Source organism: Miniopterus schreibersii (genome assembly GCF_964146895.1).
Source record: "Miniopterus schreibersii genome assembly, chromosome: X".
NCBI lineage: Eukaryota > Metazoa > Chordata > Mammalia > Chiroptera > Miniopteridae > Miniopterus > Miniopterus schreibersii.
Window position 1 is genome coordinate 73387081 of NC_138104.1, and position 20663 is coordinate 73407743.

Consider the following 20663-nt stretch of genomic DNA (forward strand, 5'->3'; position numbering starts at 1 on the left):
CTAACCATTGAGTCAAACCAGTTAGGGCTAAGACTTGATCTTGTTAGCCAACTTGCTCTCTTTCTCCATTGCTGGCTCTGAAGAAGTAAGCTTCTATATGTAGGAGAACCATGTAGCAAGGAACTTAAGGCAGCCCCCAGGAGCTGAGTATGCCCTCCAACTGACAACCAGTAAAAATAAAGGATCCTCAGTCTTACAGAAACAATGAAGAAAATTCTAAATGAAAATAGAGCCCTGGCCAATACCTTGATTGAAGCTAACTTGAAGATCTAACTAAGCTGTGCCAACTTCTAAATGAATATATAAGCTAGAATATTTGTATTCTTTTAAGTCATTAAGTTTGTGGTAATTTGTTACACAGCAATAACTAACTAATACACTCAACCAAAATATAGAAACTATAAAAACACTCAAATGGAAATTTTAGAACTGAAATTTACAATAACTGAAATTTTAGGAAAAACATCACTGGGTAGATCTAATAGCAGAATGGAAATGACAGATGAAAGAATTAGCAAACTTTAAGATAAATCAATAGGAATTATCCATTCTGAACAACAAAGAGAAAAAATTGAAAAATAATTAACATAGCTTTAAGGACTATGGGTCAATAACAAATGGTCAAATACTTGCATTATCAGAGCCCAAGAGAGAAAGGAAAAGGCGTGTGCTGCTCATGGAAATATTTGAGTAAATAGTGGCAGAGAATTTTGCAGGTTTCTCAAAGACATAAACCTACAAATTCAAAGAAGCTGAATGAACCCCAAATAAGATAAACCAACAGAAATTTAGGACCAGAAACATCCTAATCAAATTGATAAAAACAAAAAATCTTGAAAATTGACCCATTTTATATATGCGAAAAATGATTCAAATAACTTTAGATATCTTATCATAAACCATGGGGGGCAGAAAGAACTGGCAGATTTTTCAAGTCCAGAAAGAAAAGATCTGCCAATTCCAAATTCTAAATCCAGTGAAAAAAATCTTCAGGGAGTAAGGATGAAATAAAGGCATTTTCAGATAAAGTAAATCTAAGAGTATTTACACCAGCAGATAGACTTTAAAAGAGTAATAAAAAGAGAATTTTCACACAGGAAGAAAAGATTACTAGAAGGAAACATGGAGCAGCAGAAATGAAGAAAGAGCAAAAGAAACAGTAAATATCTGACTAAATATGATCGGGTACTGTTTTCCTCTTGAATTTTTAAAAAATTATATTTGACAGCAAAAATTATAAAAATGTTTGATGGATTTTCTTTTTTTATCTTTATTGTTGAAAGTATTACAGATGTCCCTGTTTTTCCCCATTGATTCCTTCTACCTTGTACCCAACCTCCACCCAAGGCCTTCACCACACTATTGTCTGTGCCCCTGGGTTATGCTTATATGCATATAAATTCTTTGGTTAATCTTTCCCCTCCTTGCCACTCATCCCCACCTTCCCTCTGAGATTCATGAGTCTGTTCCATACTTCCATGTCACTAAATCTACTTTGTTTATCAGTTTATTATGGTCTTCAGATTCCACATTTAAGTGAGATCATGTGACATTTGTCTTTCTCTGCCTGGCTTATTTCACTTAGCATAATATTCTCCAGGTCCATCCATGCTGTCCCAAAGGGTGAGATCCTTCTTCTTTATAGCTACATGGTATTCCATGGTATAAATGTCCCACAGCTTTTTATCCACTCATCTACTGATGGGCACTTGGGCTGTTTCCAAATCTTAGCTACTGTAAATTGTGCTGTTATGAACATAGGGGTGCATATATTCTTTCTGATTACTGTTTCAGTATTCTTAGGATATAGTCCTAGAAGTGGGATCACTGGGTCGAAAGACTGTTCCATTTTTAAGTTTTTGAGAAACCTCCATACTGTTTTCCTTGGTGGTTGCACCAGTCTGCATTCCCACCAGCAGTGTACCAGGGTTCCCCTTTCTCCACATCCTTGCCAGCACATGTTATTTGTTGATTTGTTGATGGGAGCCATTCTGACAGGTGTGAAGTGATACCTCATTGTTTTAATTCGCATCTCTCTGATGATTAGTGGTGTTGAGAATTTTTTCATATGTCTCTTGGCCATCTGTATGTCTTCTTTGGAGAAGTGTCTCTTCTGGTCCTTTGTCTATTTTTGAATTGGGTTGTCTGTCTTATGCTTGTTGAGTTTTATGAGTTCTTTGTATATTTTGAAAATTAACCCCTTATCAGATGTATTGTTGGCAAATATGTTCTCCCATACCATGGGGTTCCTTTGTACTTTGAGGTTGATTTATTTTGCTGTGCAGAAGCTTTTTAGTTTGATGTAGTCCCATTTGTTTATTTTTTGTTTAGTTTCTCTTGCCCTAGGAGATGTATTGGTGAAAATACCACTACGGGATATGTCTGTGACTTTACTGCCTATCCTTTCTTCCAGGATTTTTATGGCTTTGTGACTTACATTTAGGTCTTTTATTCATTTTGAATTTATTTTTGTGTATGGAGTAAGTTGGTGATCTAGTTTCATTTTTTTGCATGTATCTGTCCAATTTACACAACACCACTTATTGAAGAGACTGTCTTTCTTCCATTGTATACTCTTCCCTCCTTTGTCAAATATTAGCTGACCATAATGGTGTGGGCCTATTTCTGGGGTCTCTGTTCTGTTCCACTGATCTATATGTCTGTTGTTCTACCAATATCAGGCTGTTCTGATTACAATGGTTTTGTGCTATAGTTTGATACCCAGTAAAGTGATCCCTCCAACTCTGTTCTTCTTTCTCAAGATTGCTGCGGCTATTCAGGGTCTTTTTTGGTTCTATATAAATTTTTGGAATATTTGTTCTAGTTCTGTGAAATATGCTGTTGGTATTTTAATTGGAATTGCATTAAACCTATAGATTGCTTTTGGTAGTATATGTAATATATAAGATGAAGATATAGCATAAGATATAAGATGTAAGATATAAGAAGTAGCATAAAGAGGGCAAGGTAAAGGTACCTATAAAGTAATAGCTTCAGCATTCCAAATAGAGTGGCAAAATGTTGCTTCTAGGTAAACTATGAAAGTTAAGTAAATGTTATTAAATTCCTAGAGCAGGGTCATCAAGTTTGAAAACACAGGCACAAATAATAAAATTTACCATTTTAATCATTTTAAAGTGTCCAATTCAGTGGCCTTTAGTACATTCACAATGTCAGGCAGCCTCTCTTTTATTCCAGAACATTTTCATCATCCCAAACAAAAACCCCATACCCATTAAACAGCCATTCCTCATTCTTCTTTCCCCCCACTCAATTCCCTGGCAACCATTAATCTGCTCTCTGTCTCTATGGATAGGCCTATTCTGGGTATTTCGTACAAATGGAATCATACACTATATGACTTTTTGTGCCTGGCTTCTTCTATTTAGCATAATGATTTTAAAGTTCATCTTTGTTTTAGAATGTATCCATATTTCACTTTTATCGTTGAATAATATCCCATTGTATGTGCATACCACATTTTGTTTATCCATTCATCAGTTGATTGCCTGTTATACATAGGACTGATATGGACATTTGTGTATAGGTTTTCCCTTGAACAGTTATTTTCAATTATTGTGGATATAAAACCAGGAGTGGAATTGCTGGGTTACATGGTAATTCTATGTTGTACATATTGAAGAAACTCCAAACTGTTTCCTATAACAGCTGAACCATTTTATATTCCCATCAGCAATGTACAAAAGTTCCAACTTTTCCACATTCTTTTAAAAACTTGATTGTTTGTTTGTTTTTAAATCCTCAGCTGAAGATATTTTTTCCGTTGCTTTCCTGAGACAATAGAAGGTAGAGAGACAGAGAAAGAAATATCGATGTGAGAGAGACACATCAATTGGTTGCCTCCCACACATGCCCCAATCAGGCCAGGGATCCAGCCTACAACCGAGGTACGTGCTGTTGACTGGAATCAAACCCAAGACCCGTCAGTCCCTGGGCCGATGCTCTAACTACTGAGCCATACTGGCTAGGGCAGGAAAAACTTGATAGTTTTGTATTTTTTATTATAGCCATCTTAGTTATAGCCATCTTAGTAGGTGTGAAGGGGTACCTTGAGGTTTTGATTTGCATTTTTATAATGATTAGTGACAGTTCTAGTCCATTTGGGCTGCTATAACAGAATACTATAGACTGGTGAGTTACAAAAAAAAAGATATTTCTTATAGTTCCGGAGGCATGAAAATTCAAGATCAAGGCACTGGCTGATTTAGTGTCTGGTGAGGGCCTGCTTCCTCCTTCATAAATGGTTGACTTCTCACTGCAAACTTACAAGGCAGAAGCAGTGACAGAGCTCTCTGGGGCCTCTATTACAAGGGCACTAATCCCATTTATGCCGGGCCATCCTCATGACCTAATCACATTCTAAAGGCTTTACCTCCAAATACTACATTCAGGGTTAGATGAACACAAACGTTCAGTTTAGAGCAGTGATGCTGAACATCTTTTCATGGGCTTGTTGGCATTTGTGTGTCTACTTGTTGAAATGTCTATTCAGTTCTTTCTCTGCTGCTTAATTGGATTGTTTATCTTTTGTTGTTTAGTTGTAAGAGTTCTTTATATATTCTGGATACTAGATCCTTATCAGATATGTGATTTGTAAATATTTTCTCCCATTCTAGTTGTCTTTATTTTGTTGATAGTGTCTCATAATGCCCAAATTTTTAAATTTTGATAAAGTCCAATGTATTTTTTCTTTGTTTCTTGTACTTTTGGTGAAATATCTAAGAAATCATTGCTAAATCCAGTCATAAAGATTTAACTCTATGTAATTGTCTAACAGTTTTATAGTTTGGGGTCTTATATTTAGGTATTTTATCTATTTTGAATTAATTTTTATTTACAGAATGAGGAAGGATCCAGCTACATTCTTTTAAATATGGATATCCAGTTTTCCCAACACCTTTTGTTAAAAAGGCTACTCTTTCCCAATTGAGTAATTTTGACACCATTGTCAGAAATCAGTTGACGATAGATGTATAGGTTTATTTTTGAAGCCTCAGTTCTATTTCATTAATCTATATTTCTGTCCTTATGCCAGGATCACACTGTTTTGATTACTGAAGTTTTATAGTAAGTTTTGAAATTGGGAATTCTGGGTCTTCCTGCTTGGTTCTTTTTTTCATATTGTTTTGATTATTTGGGGTCCCTTACAATTAAATATAAACTTTAGGCTGATATATTTTTATTTCTGCAAAAGAGACCATAGGTATTTTGATATGGATTATCTCATTTCTGTCAATCACTTTTAGAAGTATTGCCATCTCAACAATATTAAGTAATCAAATCTATTAACATAGTATTAATTTTCATTTTAATGTCTTCTCTTTTATCTTTTAGCAATATTTGTAATTTTTGTTATAAGTACTGCAAATGTTTTGTTAATTTATCCCCCAGAATACTATTCTTTTATCATGCCCTTATAACTGGAATTATTTTCTTCATTTATTATTTGGTTGTTCATTGCTAGAAAATAAAACTACAACTGATAATTTTACTGATCTTGTATCCTACAACTTCACTACATATTTTTATTGGCTCTAATAGTTTTTCTGTGTGTGGATTCATCAGAATTTTTTATATATTAGAATACAGATCATTTAAAGTTTTCCTTTCCAATTTGGATGCCTTTTTTTTTTTCTTGCCTAATTCCTCTGGCTATAAATTCCAGTACAATGTTGCATATAAATGGCAAATGCAGGCACCCTGTCTTATCCCTGATATTAAATGGAAAGCTTTCATACTTTCATCATTGAGTTTATGAGTCTGATGTTTTTTCTAAGTGCCCCATATTATGTTGAGGAAGTTTCCTTGTATTATTCATTTTTTGAGTGTTTTCTTTTTAATAATGAAGGGGTGCTGGATTTTGTCAAATGAATTTTCTGTATCAATTGACACAATCATATGTTTCCCCCTTTATTCTATTACTGTGGATATATTGAATTTTTAAAAATTTATTTATTTATCTTTATTGTTGAAAGTATTACAGATGTCCCCCTTTCCCCCCCCAGAGAACTCCTTCTTCCCCCTCTTGCTCCCCCCCCCCATCCAGGCCTTCACCACACTGTTGTCTGAGTCCATGGGATATATATATATATGCATATAAGTTCTTTGGTTATAAGTTAAACCACTCCTGCATTCCAGGGATATATCTTTCTCAGCTGTGGTATATAATCCTTTAAATATGCTGCTGAACTTGGTTTGCTAGTATTTTTGTTGTGGAGTTTTGCATCTATATTCACTTGGGATATTAGTCTACTTTTATTTTCTTATACGGTCTTTTGTCTGGTTTAGTTTTCAGGGTAACACTGACCTTAGAGAATGAGTTAGGAAGTATTCTTTCCTCTATTTTTCAGAAGAACTTGAGAAACATTGGTGTTAATTTTTTAAATGTTTGGTAGACTTCACCAGTGAAGTCATCTGTCCTGGACTTTTTCCTTGTTGGAAAGTTTTTGATTACTGATTCAATCTCTTTACTTGTTACAGGTCTGTTCAGAGTTTCTATTTCTCAAATAAGTTTTGGTAGTTTGTTTCTAGGAATACGTATATTTTGCCTAGGTTGTCTGGCTGGTGTGCATTTCTTCATAGTATTCTCATATAAGCATTTTTATTTCTGTAAAGTCAGTAGTAATTTCCTGATTTCATTTCTGATGTAAGTTATTTGCATCTTCTTCCTTTTTAAAAAATTAGTCAGTCTAGCTAAAGGTTTGCCAATATTTCATTCACTTCAAAAAACCGACTTTTTATTTCATTGACTCCATTTTTTTTTTTCTATTCTTCATTTCATCTATCTGTGCCCTAATCTTCATTATTTCCTTCCTACTACTAGCTATGGCTTTAGTTTGCTTTTTATTTTCTAGTTCCTAAAGGTGTAAAGTTAGGTTATTTATTTGAGATATTTTTTCTTTTTTAAATGTAGGCATTTATAGATATAAATGTCCTACTAAGAACTGCCTTTGTAGCATCCCATTGGTTTTTTTGTTTGTTTGTTTTTTGTTTTTTTGTTTTTTAGATTCTCTGCATACTTTATTATTTTTTTTTAATTTTATTTTTGTTTAAAATATTACAGATGTCCCTTTTTCTCCCCAATGACCCATTCCACCCCGTCCCTTCCCCCTCTCCAGTCCCTCTCCCCACCATTGTCCGTGACCTTGGGTTGTGCATATATGCATATAAATTCTTTGGTTACTCTCTCCCCCTCCACCCACCCGCCCTCCTCCATCTCTCTGACATTTGTCAGTCTCATCTATGCTTCCATGTCATTGAATTTATTCTGTTCATCAGTTTATTAAGTTCTTTAGATTCCACATATAAGTAAGATCATGCGATATTTGTCTTTCACTGCCTGGCTTAATTCACTTAGCATAATATTCTCCAGGTCCATCCATATTGTCCCAAAGGGTATGAGATTCTTATTCTTTACAGCTGTGTAGTATTCCATGGTGTAAATGTCCCACAGCTTTTTTATCCACTCATCTACTGATGGGCACTTGGGTTGTAAATTGCGCTGCTAAGAACTTCGGGGTACATATATTCTTCCTGATAAATGTTTCAGGATTCTTAGGATACATTCCTAGGAGTGGGATCACTGGGTCAAAAAGCAGCTCCATATTTAATTTTTTGAGGAACCTCCATACTGTTTTCCATAGTGGCTGCACCAGTCTGCATTCCCACCAGCAGTGTACTAGGGTTTCCCTTCTCCACACCCTCGCCAGCACATGTCGTTTGTTGATTTGTTGATGGTAGCCATTCTGGCAGGTGTGAAGTGATACCTCATTGTGGTTTTAATTGGCATCTCTCTGATGATTAGCGACATTGAGCATTTTCTCATGTGTCTATTGGCCATCTGTATGTCCTCTTTGGAGAAGTGTCTATTTAAATCCTTTGCCCATTTCTTAATTGGGTTGTTTGTCTTCCTCTTGCTGAGTGCTATGAGTTCTTTGTACACTTTGGAAATTAGCCCCTTATCAGATACATCCTTGGCAAACATGTTTTTCCAGACTGTGGGATTCCTTTGTATTTTGAGGCTGTTTTCTTTTGCTGTGCAGAAGCTTTTTAGTTTGGTGTAGTCCCATATGTTTATTTTTTCTTTTGTTTCTCTTGCCCTAGGAGATGTATCAGTTAAAAGTCTACTACGTGGGATGTCTGTGACTTGACTGCCTATGTTTTCTTTCAGGATTTTGATGGTTTCGTGACTTACATTTAAGTCTTTTATCCATTTTGAGTTTATTTTTGTGTATGGTGAAAGTTGGTGGTCGAGTTTCATTTTTTTGCATGTATCTGACCAATTTTCACAGCACCACTTATTGAAGAGACTGTCTTTACTCCATTGTATACTCTTGCCTCTTTTGTCAAATATTAACTGACCATAATGGAGTGGGTCTATTTCTGGGGTCTAGGTTCTGTTCCATTGATCTATATGCCTGTTGTTGTACCAATACCATGCCGTTTTGATTACAGTGGCTTTATAATACAGTTTGAAGTCTGGTAAAGTGAACCCTCCCACTCTGTTCTTTTTTCTCAAGATGGCTGCAGCTATTCGGGGATCTTTTTTGGTTCCATATAAATTTTCGAAATGTTTGTTCTAGGTCTGTGAAATATGCTGTTGGTATTTTCATAGGAATTGCATTAAATTTATAAATTGCTTTCGGTAGTATGGACATTTTAATGATATTAATTCTTCCAATCCGTGAACATGGTATATTCTTCCACTTGTTTAAATCTTCCTCTATTTCTTTTTTCAGTGTCACGTAGTTTTCTGAGTACAGGTCTTTTACATCCTTGGATAAGTTTATTCCTAGGTACCTTATTTTTTTAGTTGCAATGGTAAATGGTATTGCTTTTTTAGTTTCTCTCTTTGAAAGTTCATTGTTGGTGTATAAGAATGCCATTGATTTCCGGATGTTGATTTTGTATCCAGCTACCTTGCCAAATTTGTTTATCAAATCTAGTAGTACTTTGATGGAGTCTTTAGGGTTTTCTATGTACAATATCATGTCATCTGCAAATAATGACAGTTTTACTTCCTCCTTTCCAATTTGGATACCTTTGATGTTTTCTTCCTGTCTGATGGCTATGATGAGGACTTCCAGTACTATGTTGAATAAGAGTGGTGAAAGTGGACATCCCTGTCTTGTTCCGGTTTTTAATGGGAATGGTTTTAGTTTTTTCCCATTGAGTATGATGGTGGCTGTAGGTCTGTCATATATGGCCTTTATTATGTTGAGGTATGTTCCCTCTATTCCCACTTTGCTGATAGTTTTTATCATAAATGGGTGCTAGATTTTGTCGAATGCTTTTTCTGCGTCTATTGATATGATCATATGATTTTTGTCCTTCATTTTGTTTATGTGATGTATCACATTTATTGATTTGCGGATGTTGTGCCAGCCTTGCATCCTCAGAAAAAATCCCACTTGGTCATGATGTATGATCTTTTTAATGTATTGCTGGATCCAGTTTGCTAGTATTTTAGTGAGGATTTTATTTTATTTTTATTTTATTTTATTTTTTTAAAAATATATCTTTATTGATTTCAGAGAGAGGAAGGGAGAAGGAGAGATAGAGATAGGAACATCAATGATGAGAGAGTCATTGATCTGCTGCAGCCCACAACCGGGGCATGTGCCCTGACCGGGAATCGAATCCTGATAGCCTGGATCCTAGGCCGATGCTCAACTGCTGAGCCACGCCTGGCTGGGCTTAGTGAGGATTTTAGTATCAATGTTCATCAGGGATATTAGCCTGTAATTTTCTTTCTTTGTATTGTCTTTATTTGGTTTTGGGATTAGGATGATGCTGGCCTCATAAAAAGAGTTTGGGAGTTTTCCCTCCTCTTGAATTTTCTGGAATAGTTTCAATAGAATAGGTGTTAATTTTTCTTTGAATGTTTGGTAAAACTCACCTGTAAATCCATCTGGTCCAGGATTTCTGTTTCCTGGGAGTTTTTTGATTACTGCTTCAATTTCATTAGTTGTTATCGGCCTATTCAGGTTTTCTGCCTCTTCCTGATTCAGCTTTGGAAGGTTGTATGCTTTTAGGAATTTGTCCATTTCCTCCATGTTGTCCAGTTTGTTGACATATAGTTGCTCATAATATTTTCTTACAATCCTTTGTATTTCTGTTGGGTCAGTTGTTATATCGCCTCTTTCATTTCTGATTGTATTTATTTGGGTCCTCTCTCTTTGTTTCTTAGTGAGTTTGGCCAAAGGTGCATCAATCTTATTTATCTTTTCAAAGAACCATCTCTTGGTTTCATTGATTTTTTGTATTGTTTTTTTAGTTTCTATATCATTAATTTCTGCTCTCATCTTTATTATTTCCTTCCTTCTACTTCCTTGGGGCTTTTCTTGCTGTTCTTATTCTAGTTCTTTTAGTTGTTGTGTTAGATGGTTCATTAGATCTTTTTCTTGTTTCTTGAGATAGGCCTATAATGCTATGAATTTTCCTCTCAGGACTGCTTTCGCTCTGTCCCATAGGTTTTGGGTTGTTTTCTGTTCATTTTTGTTACTTTCCATGAAGTGTTTGATTTCTTCCTTGATCTCCTTGGTAACCCATTCATTGTTTAATAACATGCTATTTAGCCTCCATGTGTTTGAATATTTTTGAGTTTTTTTATAGTGGTTGATTTCCAGTTTCATGGCATTGTGATCCGAGAATATGCTTGATATGATTTCAATCTTCTTATATTTGTAGAGACTTGCCTTGTGCCCTAACATGTGGTCTATTTTTGAGAACGTTCCATGTGCACTTGAGAAGCAGTGTATTCTGCTGCTTTGGGGTGAAATGTTTTATAAATGTCAATTAAATCCATTAGGTCTAATGATTCATTTAAGGTCTGTGTTTCCCTGTTGATTTTTTTGTCTTGATGATCTGTCCAGTGCTGACAGTGGGGTGTTAAAGTCCCCCACTTTGATTGTGTTGCTGTCAATCTCCCCTTTAAAGTCCTCCAAGAAATTTTTTATATATTTAGGTGCCCCTGTATTGGGTGCATAAATGTTTATAAGAGTTATTTCCTCTTGTTGGATTGATCCCTTTAGTAACATGTGGTGACCATCTTTGTCTCTTTTTATGGTCTTTATTTTGAAGTCTGTTTTGTCAGAAATAAGAATTGCTACTCCAGCTTTCTTTTCCTTTCTATTTGCATGGAATATTTTACTCCATCCCTTCACTTTTAGCCTGTGTGAGTCTTTTGCCCTCAGGTGGGTCTCTTGTAGAGAGCATATATTTGGGCCCTGTTTTTTTATAGTGGTTGATTTCCAGTTTCATGGCATTGTGATCCGAGAATATGCTTGATATGATTTCAATCTTCTTATATTTGTAGAGACTTGCCTTGTGCCCTAACATGTGGTCTATTTTTGAGACCCTTTGTCTTTTGATTGGACCATTTATTCTGTTTACATTTAAAGGTACTATTGATATCAGCTTATTTTATGCCATTTTTCCCCTTTATGCTGATGTACCTTTCTCTCACTATTCCTTCTTTTTCTTAAAGCGGTCCTTTTAGCATTTCTTGCAATGCTGGTTTAGTGGTACTGAACTCCTTTAGTCTTTTTTTTTTGTCTGGGAAGCTCTTTATTTCACCTTCAAATTTAAATGATAGCCTTGCTGGATAAAGCAATCTTGGTTGCACATTCTTGCTTTTCATTACTTGCAGAACTTCATGCCACTCCCTTCTGGCTGGAAGAGTCTCTGTTGAGAAATCAGCTGTCAGCCTTATGGGGGTTCCCTTGTAGGTCACTGCTTGTTTCTCTCTTCCAGCCCTTAATATTTTCTCTTTGTTCTTGACATTTGCCATTTTAATTATGATGTGTCCTGGAGTGGGTCTCTTTGGGTCCCTCTTGTTTGGAATCCTCTGTGCTTCCTGAACTTGTGTGGCTTTCTCCTTCGCCAGCCTAGGGAAGTTTTCTATAATTATTTCCTCCACCAAGTTCTCTATCCCTTTCTCTCTTTCCTCCCCCTCTGGCACTCCTATAATGCAAATGTTGTTTCGCTTCATGTTGTCCCAAAGTTCTCTTAGGTTGTCCTCATGCTTTTTAAGTGTTTTTTTCTTTTTGCTGCTCTGTGTGATTTTTTTCTATCTTGTCTTCTAAGTCACTTATTCTATCCTCTGCTTCATTGAGCCTGCTTTTAATTCCTTCCAGTGCATTCTTGATATCAGATACAGCATTCTTTATCTCTGTCTGAGTTTTATTTATGGTTAGTATCTCTTTTTACATGTTTTCATTAATGTCCTTGATCTTATCATCTAGAGTCTTCTTAAGTTCCTTGAACATCTTCATCATCCATACTCTGAACTCCATATCTGATAACTTGCTTAACTCCATCTCATCAAAGTCTTTTTTTCTGGCAATGTTTCCTTTTCTTTAATTTGGGGGTTTGTCTCCCCATTTTGGTAGATCTTAGTGTTTGTATCTATATATTAGATATATTTGCTGTCCCCCAGTCTTGTGGGATGGGATTTTTGTCTTGTGGGTCCAGTGGAGCCCAGAGGTGTGTTTTCCTTATACTTCTGAGCTCTTTTCTCTAAGCCTGTCCCTCTTGTGGGTGCCCCTTTTGTGGTTTCTTTATGTTCTCCTGTTGTGGTTGGGTCTAGATTGTTGCTGATCAGTCCTTGGGAGGATCCTCCTCTCATATTGGCTAACTGTGTCTCAGCCCCAACCTCAACATGTAAGATTTTGTATGGGTGCTGGCCAGGCAGGACAATACAGAACTAATATTCCAGGAAACAAGAGGTATCTTACAAAATATCTTGACAGTCAGAATGAAAACAACCCACGTGAAAATAGAACAGGGAGAATGAAGGGAGAACAGACACACACATGAAAGAAAAAATGCTTAAGAAAAGAAAGAGAGAAAGAAAAGTAATGCTTAGAGAGAGAGAGATGTATATTGTTGTTAATAATGGTGAAAATTTAGAAAATAATAATAAACTAAAATGTAAAAAATAGAGAAAGTACTAGGAGATAACAGAAGCAGAGAAAAGATTCTGAAAGGAGGGCCAGCAAAAAATTAAGGGAGAGAGTAGGAATAGGATAATAGTTGAAAATGAGAAAACAAAAATACAATAAAGAGAATAAGAGAAACTAACAATTGGACAGGAAGACAGAAGGGAGCACAATGAAAGGATGAAAGAAAAGTAGAAAAAGATAAAAGAAAAAGAAGAAAAAAGTTATGGCAATGGATTTAGAGGAGTGAGAGAGATATAGCCCAGGCAGGGAGGGAGTCCTGTAAGAGATTTGGGGGAAACTATAGAGGAAAGCAGTAAACTTGGTTATAATGATAAAGTCCCAGTCGTTAAGCAGGGATATCAAGAAAGTCTTGATAGTAGAAGCAAGGATAAAACAAAACAAAGCAAATAGCCAAAACAAAACTAAAAACAAGCTAAGCAAGACAAAATTCTTTTATAAAAAGGAGGGGGGAAAAATCAGTTAAAAAAATTAAAAAAAAATTATTATAAAATTTAAAAAAAACAAATTTTCTCCTCTTTCTCTTCTTCCTAAGGAAAAAAGGGAAAAAATAAACAAACCCACAAACAAAAAACAAACAAAAAAACCCCAAAACCAAAACCAAAACAAAACAAAACAACAGAAAAAAAAAAGGGTAGTCAATCAGGTGAGTTTTTTCTGGGCAGCTTGTGTTGTCTGAGGCTGTTTTTGTGTGCTGATTTCAGTTCTCCTGGGAGGTGCTCGTGTATCAGTCAATGTGAGGAGCCTTCTAGGTTTGGCTCTGGTGTCCTTAGATAGATGGTTTATCTGAGGCTCTCCATGGATCACCTCCTCTTGTCAGCTATTTTGCAACCTTGTTGCCTGGTCTTACTCCAGAGTCTTCTGTAGAGTCTTTAGGGTGCAGGGTGGCTAGTGTAGCCCAGGGTATCACTCCCCTCAGAGGTGTCGCTGTCAGGCGCCCACTCTGCGGGAATTAGTCTCTGCTCCACCGCTAGCTCCTCAGTCCCTCCCCTGTCCTCTGATTCTAGTTCTCCAGACTCTGGCCTGCTGCAGGTTCAGTTTGATTTCAGCCTGTTGCCTTTTCTGCATGGGCCATTTCGGCAGCCTGGGCTCAGTGGGTTCGATTAAAAACACATTCTGGTGAGCCCTTTGCCTGCCTAGCCCCCAGCAGGGGTTTTCAGCATTTCCTCCAGTTCCCAAACAACAGTCCCTGAGAGTCTTATTCTTGTAAAGTCCTCCTATGAGCTGCTCTCCCTTCCCCCTCAGGACTGTGCCCTGTGGGGCATATCTGGGGTTTCAGTGAGCTGGACCCACCCCTTTCCTGTTGGGGGTGGTGCTCCTGGCTGCAGGAGAGGCCGGCAGGCTCCGCCCCTTCCTTCTCAGTCCTGGTTGGCTGGTCTCACCAGGCCCTCAGATTATCTACTGTGAAGACCCCAATCCCAGCCTCCTCTGGTCTGCACAGTGCATGCTGGGAAGGTGGGAGCCAGTTCTGTGATCAAACAAACGCACAAAGCAACACAGGCCGAAAGTCCACCCTGCAAGGTTCCAGTCAGAGGGGACCCAAAGTCAGCTCCACACAGCTCCCCGCACAGCTGGTCTCAGCAAAGCTGGAGCGGCTTCATGTGCCACCACGGCACCCCTCACGGCTGGTCACAGATCCCAGCCTCTCGGCACCGGGAGCTCAGGGCGGGAGGGCTCCTCCCCTCCCCCTGTGCCACGCTGATTCAGCACTTTCTGGGTCTCAACACAATGCCCCACAGGGAGGCAGAGGGTCCCGGTGTGCAGCTGCTCAGCGCAGTCCTCTGGTCCCTTACCACTTGGGTGCCACAGACTTTGGGACAGCCTTCCCTATGGTTGGCACCCCGAGCACCAGACGCCTGTCGCAGCCATCACTAGAGGCTTTGTTTCCTAGGAAGGCGCCATCCACTCGGGGATTCACCGCTCCCCTGGGTCCCTCTGCCCTGTGCGCGGGGCGCTCCTTCCCCTCTCTGCTCCGGGTGTGGGATCCCTGCTTTTGGGTGCCGTCCACACTCCTGAGGGGAGGAAGCTTTGCAGCCTCCAGGCCTCCGGACTTGGAGCCCAGCACAGGCTTCAGGGGGACTCCCCCTTCCTCTGCCCCCCTCTCTTACCAGACTCCGTGATGTTTCTTCAGTGCTCCCCACTCAGGTATGTTTCTCTGTTTTTTTCAAGCTGGTTACGTAGGATTTTAGGAGTAAATTGAGTCCATGGCTGGGAGCGGGGGCGCTCTGCTGCTTCTCATAGTGCCGCCATTTTCCCGAAAAAGCCCCCATCGGTTATCATATGCTGTCTTTTCCTTTTTATTTATCTCTAAGTATTATCTAATTCCTCTTGCAATTTCTTCTTTTGCCCATTAATTGTTTAGGTGTGCATTGATTAAGTGTAACATATTCATCAATTTTCCATTTTCCTTCTGTTAATGATTTCTACTTTCATTCCATTGTGGTTGGAGAAGATATTTTGCATGATTTGAGTCTTTTAAAATTTATTGACACTTGTTTTGTTAACTAAAATACAATCTATCCTGGAGAATACTCCATGTGTACTTGAGAAGAATAATTATTTAGCTATTGTTAAGTGAAGTGTTCTATGTACAGGGTGTCCCCCCAAAATGTAATACACACTTTAACAGCTGATAGCTCAATTTTGAAAATGAAATGTATTTTAATAAACACTGCCTTTATAATTATTTAAAGTGTGTGTATACATTTTGGAGGGACATCCTATATATGCACATATACAGAACACTGTTAAATAGAGAATAAAAAAATTCTTTATTTATTGACCTTCTTTTTAGTTGTTCTATACATAATTAAAAGTGTGGTATTGAAGTCTCCAACTATTATTTTAGAACTATTTTTAAGTGAGTATATAATTTTCACATCTTCTTGGTGGATTAACCTTTTTTATCAATATATAATGTCCTTCTTTGTCTCTTATAACAAGTTTTGACTTGAAGTTTATTTTTTCTGATATCATTATAGTGGTCTTGGCTCTCTCTCTTGGTTACTATTTACACAGAATAGTGATTTTGACTTTTTCACTTTCAATCTATTTTTTCTTTTGGATTTAAAGTATATCTCTTGTAAACAATATACAGTTGGATCATGTTTCCTTTATCCATTCTTCCAATCTCTGCCTTTAATTGGAGAGTGTAATTTATTTACATTTAAAGTGATTACAATTTGCTGTTTTCTATATACTTTATAATTTTTGTTCCTCATTTCCTCTATGCTGTCTTCTTTTGTGTTTAACTGATTTTTTTATAAAGAACTGTTTTATCTGCTTTCATTTCCTTTCATGCACATTTTAAAGTTATTTTCTTAGTTAGCCTAGGGACTACAATTAACATCTTAAATTTATAACACTCTAGTTTGAATTAATACCAACTTAGCTTCAATATTACATGGGATCTGTGTTCTATACAGCTATATCCTTACCCCTTTATGTTGTTATCATCACAAATTACATCTTTATATGCTGTGTTCCAATTAATGTAGATTTATAGTTATTTTTATATAATTATCTTTTGAATGATATAGAAAAATAGGAGTTAACAAACCAAGAAAACAATAATGCTAACTTTTATGCTCACCTAATATATTAGATTATTAGGGCTGCCATAACAAATTGCCACAAACTGTGTAGCTTAAAACAACAGAAATTTATTCTCTCACAGTTCTGTAGTCTGAAAACTATGTGTCAGAAGTTTTGGTTCCTTCTAGAGCTCTGGGGAGGTGGGTAGTTAGTGGCAAAGATCTGGAAGGGCTCATGAGGCTCTTTCTCCACCTGACAAACACCCTTAGCTGGATAACACAGAGAGTTTTGGACTACGGGACTGGAAGGGCACAGTAAGGGCTAGGGAAGTCACATACAGGGCCTTTCCTAATAATTTACTCACTCCTGGCTTACAAGGAAATGTGGAAAGTGAGAAAACAGTGTGTGTGCCCTGGGGGGGGGGGGCAGTCATCTCATTGGGAGTATGATTTGAAAGGCAGAGAAATATTGACTATGACAGAGGGCCTCTGCATTCCTGTGAAAGGGAAAATTTGTGGGCTAATGTTAAGTGCATAGGTCTAGGGAATTTCCATAGGAACACAGCCCTTCTTCTCTCTGTGCTGCCCAGCTATTGACAGATCAATGGACATGTGTGTGTTTTGGGTGGAGGGGTGGTATGGAGAGAAAAAAAAATTGTCCACGTTGTTACACTGAACTATCCAGGGTCAGAGCCATCTTCTATTAATTACAACACTGTCCTGATGGGATCTTATTGCTACTAATAAGCAGGATGGTTCTAGGGCTCAATGGATGTAGACAAATAGGGACCAATTGTTTGATCTTTCCTCTTATTCCCATATTATTCCCAGCCCAATATAAAGCATATATCATTCCAGTAAGGTACAATAAAATATGATAGCCCCCAAAATCAATAATGTCAGGAGTTATTTAGGTCCATTAATGCAGAAACAATGCACAGCAAATGAATTGCTTAGCACAAGTGGCTTTATCTCCCTTCATGCTTTTATGTCTACCCTCTCCATGTTGTCAGCCCCAAAGTTTTTGACTACATAGCAACCATCCCTAAAAAGGCAAAGCAGGGCATCATCTGGACCCTGGGAATCCTGGCATTTGGCAATTTAGCTGTGAATAGGCAGAGGGTGAAGCAAAGCTCTCACCTGCAGTATTTGGTCCAAGTGCAGGCAACCACAAGTTGCCGTGAAGGATTCTCTAGAACGGAGTCATCCTAGCCACCTGGAGATGATTGGGGGACCCGTGCTATCTTATGGTTTTGCCATAGCCTTGCTTACTGGTTGAAAGCAATAGTGTCTTCAGTTGGGTAGGTAAGGATCTGCAAAAAAGGAGAAAGTACACTCGATCTAATGCTTAGCACTGTGAAGTTCTATCAGACTTACCGGCTGAGGTGCCAGCAGTGGTAACAGCAGCAAAACATGGCATGATTCCACTAAGGTATAATATGTAGATAGTGCCAGAAAAGAATCCTGGCAGATATCAGCTGAACTGAAAAGTAGTACAGTTAGTGTAGCCCATCCCTCCACACTCACTCTTGAGATTACTCCTCCTGTCCAACAGACATTGTTCAATTATTTCATACATTTGTGGTGTGTAGAAATCCCTTTGCCTCTGCCTCTCTGATCCAAACCCCCTCCCATCTTGCTTTCTCTGATATATTTTTTTGTTGGCACTCCCAGGACCAGATAAAACACTAGGTTCAAGGTCAGCTTTCTGCTTGTTGAACATAAAAACACTCAAATACAAAAAGATGAGAAAGTGATAAAAGTATTTGATTAGGTAATAGTACACTGTGTGAGGACACAATCTTCTTTCTTCACATGAGTTCTACTTGCAAATGAACTCTAGCAATGAACTCTACTTATAAATGAAATTGCATATGGATAGATGGATAAATGGATGGATGGATAGATATATAACACAGAGGGGGCATATGTGCATGTATGCAGATATGTATGTAAGTATATAAACACCTTAGTTTCTAGGTCTGTTTAAAACTTTATAGGATGATAAGAAGTAGTCTGTTATCTGGGGATCTCCATTTATATCTGTTGAACAAGTGAATGAGTAGAAAAGAAATGGAGCTATGGATCTCTGGGGCAAGTCACAGTGAAATGGGGCTAATAGAAGAGCACTTTAAGAATCATGGAGCAAGGACGTCCAAAAACCCACTCAATAAAACCAATAAGAACACTTGCAAAAAACGATCAAAATCAACTTTTTTCAGAACTCTGGAATTATTCAAAGGCTTGCAGGAATCCAAGAAGCATTTATTTTAAAAATGGCTGAACCTCTGTTAGAATAGTGAGCTTTGTGGTGTTTAAACTCATCCTATTCTAATCCCCCTCTCCATGGCTCCACAGTAGCCTTGAAAAATAGCAGCCTGACTACTACACCAGTTGTGAAAATCAGTAGTCTAGCAGTCACTGGAGGGGACAGACAGTGTTTGGGGTCCCCCCAGAACCCCATTACCAAAGAATAGTCACAATTTGACCTGACAGGTTTTGGAAACTCCTACTCATATGATTCATTTTTATTTGACTTGCCTCAGAGCTCGCCCCATGAAAAAGCTTTTTTTGCCTTGATAGTCTTTATTTTTTAAAGCAGTTTTGAGTTTAAAGAAAAACTGAAAGTACTGAGTTCCAATATACCACTGTTCCTCCCTCTCCCCCCTCCACAGTTTGCCCTATTATTAACATCTTGCATTAGTATGGTACGTTTGCTATGATTGAGGAACCGATATTGATGCATGGTGATTAACTAAAGTCCACTTTTTACATGAGGGTTCACTTTTTTTTTTGGCCGGTCACAATAAAGTTAATTATGATAATAGGCTGGTGGGGGAGAAAGAGACATACAAGTACATATGGGCTGGGCAGCTAAAGTGAAATAGTGTGGCTTCTTCACATTGATGCCATACTCGCAGAGGGGAGGGGTCAAGTCCTCTATGGTTAGAATGCACTTGCGGTCCTTGCTCTTGCTTCTGAAGCTACCAGAGGCTGTCCCCTTCATTTTGCATTGCTGTAATGCATTGTCGGCTATATATGAGATGAATTTCTGAGCAGCTAGGGAGAGGAGCCAAATTATGTGAGGGTCTGAGGCCTCAAAGTCAGCGTGGTTCTGGTAGTAACCCCAGTCACTGCACTGGGATTGTAGATGTGTAATCCTCCAGCTGCATTAGGAAGTTCACCAGAGGCATGCTGGATACCACTGGCTTTACATCCCCATTGCTTGTACTTAGCAGCACATAAACCACATTAGAATGGTCCCCTTGAAGGGCACCTCATCGCCTGACTACACCAGAGCTGCCCCATGCCACTCAACCAACTCTGGCAAGGTGGCCTGGCCCAAGGCCCAGTGCTGCAGGCCAAAGCTGCCACCTCTGGGTCCATGCCAAAAGCCATTGCAGCTCATCAGACCAGTGGGTGAGCTTCACCCTTTCAATTGTACATTGACAAATGCATAATGCATTCTACCACTACAGTATCATACAGAAGAGTTTTACAGTCCTAAAAATCCCGTGTTCTATGTATTCATCCCTCCTTTCCTCTTTCTGAACCAGTGGCAATCACTGATCTTTTTACTGTCTCTATAGTTTTGCCTGTTCCTGAATGTCATATGAATAGAATTACACAGTATGTAGGCTTTCTTCACTTAGCAATATGCATTTAAGATTGCCCTACATCTTTGTGACTTGATAGCTCATTTCTTTTCATTGCTGAATAATATTCCATTGTATACATGTACTTGTTTATCCATTTACCTATTAAAGGGCATCTTGGTTGCTTCTAAGTTTGGGCAACTATGAATAGAGTTGCTGTAAACATTCATGTATAGGGTTATGAACATAATGTTTCTACTCATTTAAATAAATAAGAAGTATGATTGATGGATTGTATTGTGAGACTATATTCAGCTTTGTAAGAAACTGAGATTGTCTTCCAAAGCAGCTGCACCACTTTTGCATTCCTACTGGCAATTGGTGCTGTATGTTTTAGATACAAGTCCTTTAATATATATTTTTCAAATATTTTCCTCCAGTCTGTGGCTTAACATTTCTGCTTTTGCAGAGCAGAAATTTTAATTTTAATAAAGTTCAACTTATCATTTTTTCATTCTTAGATTATGCTTTTGGTGTTATACCTAAAAAAT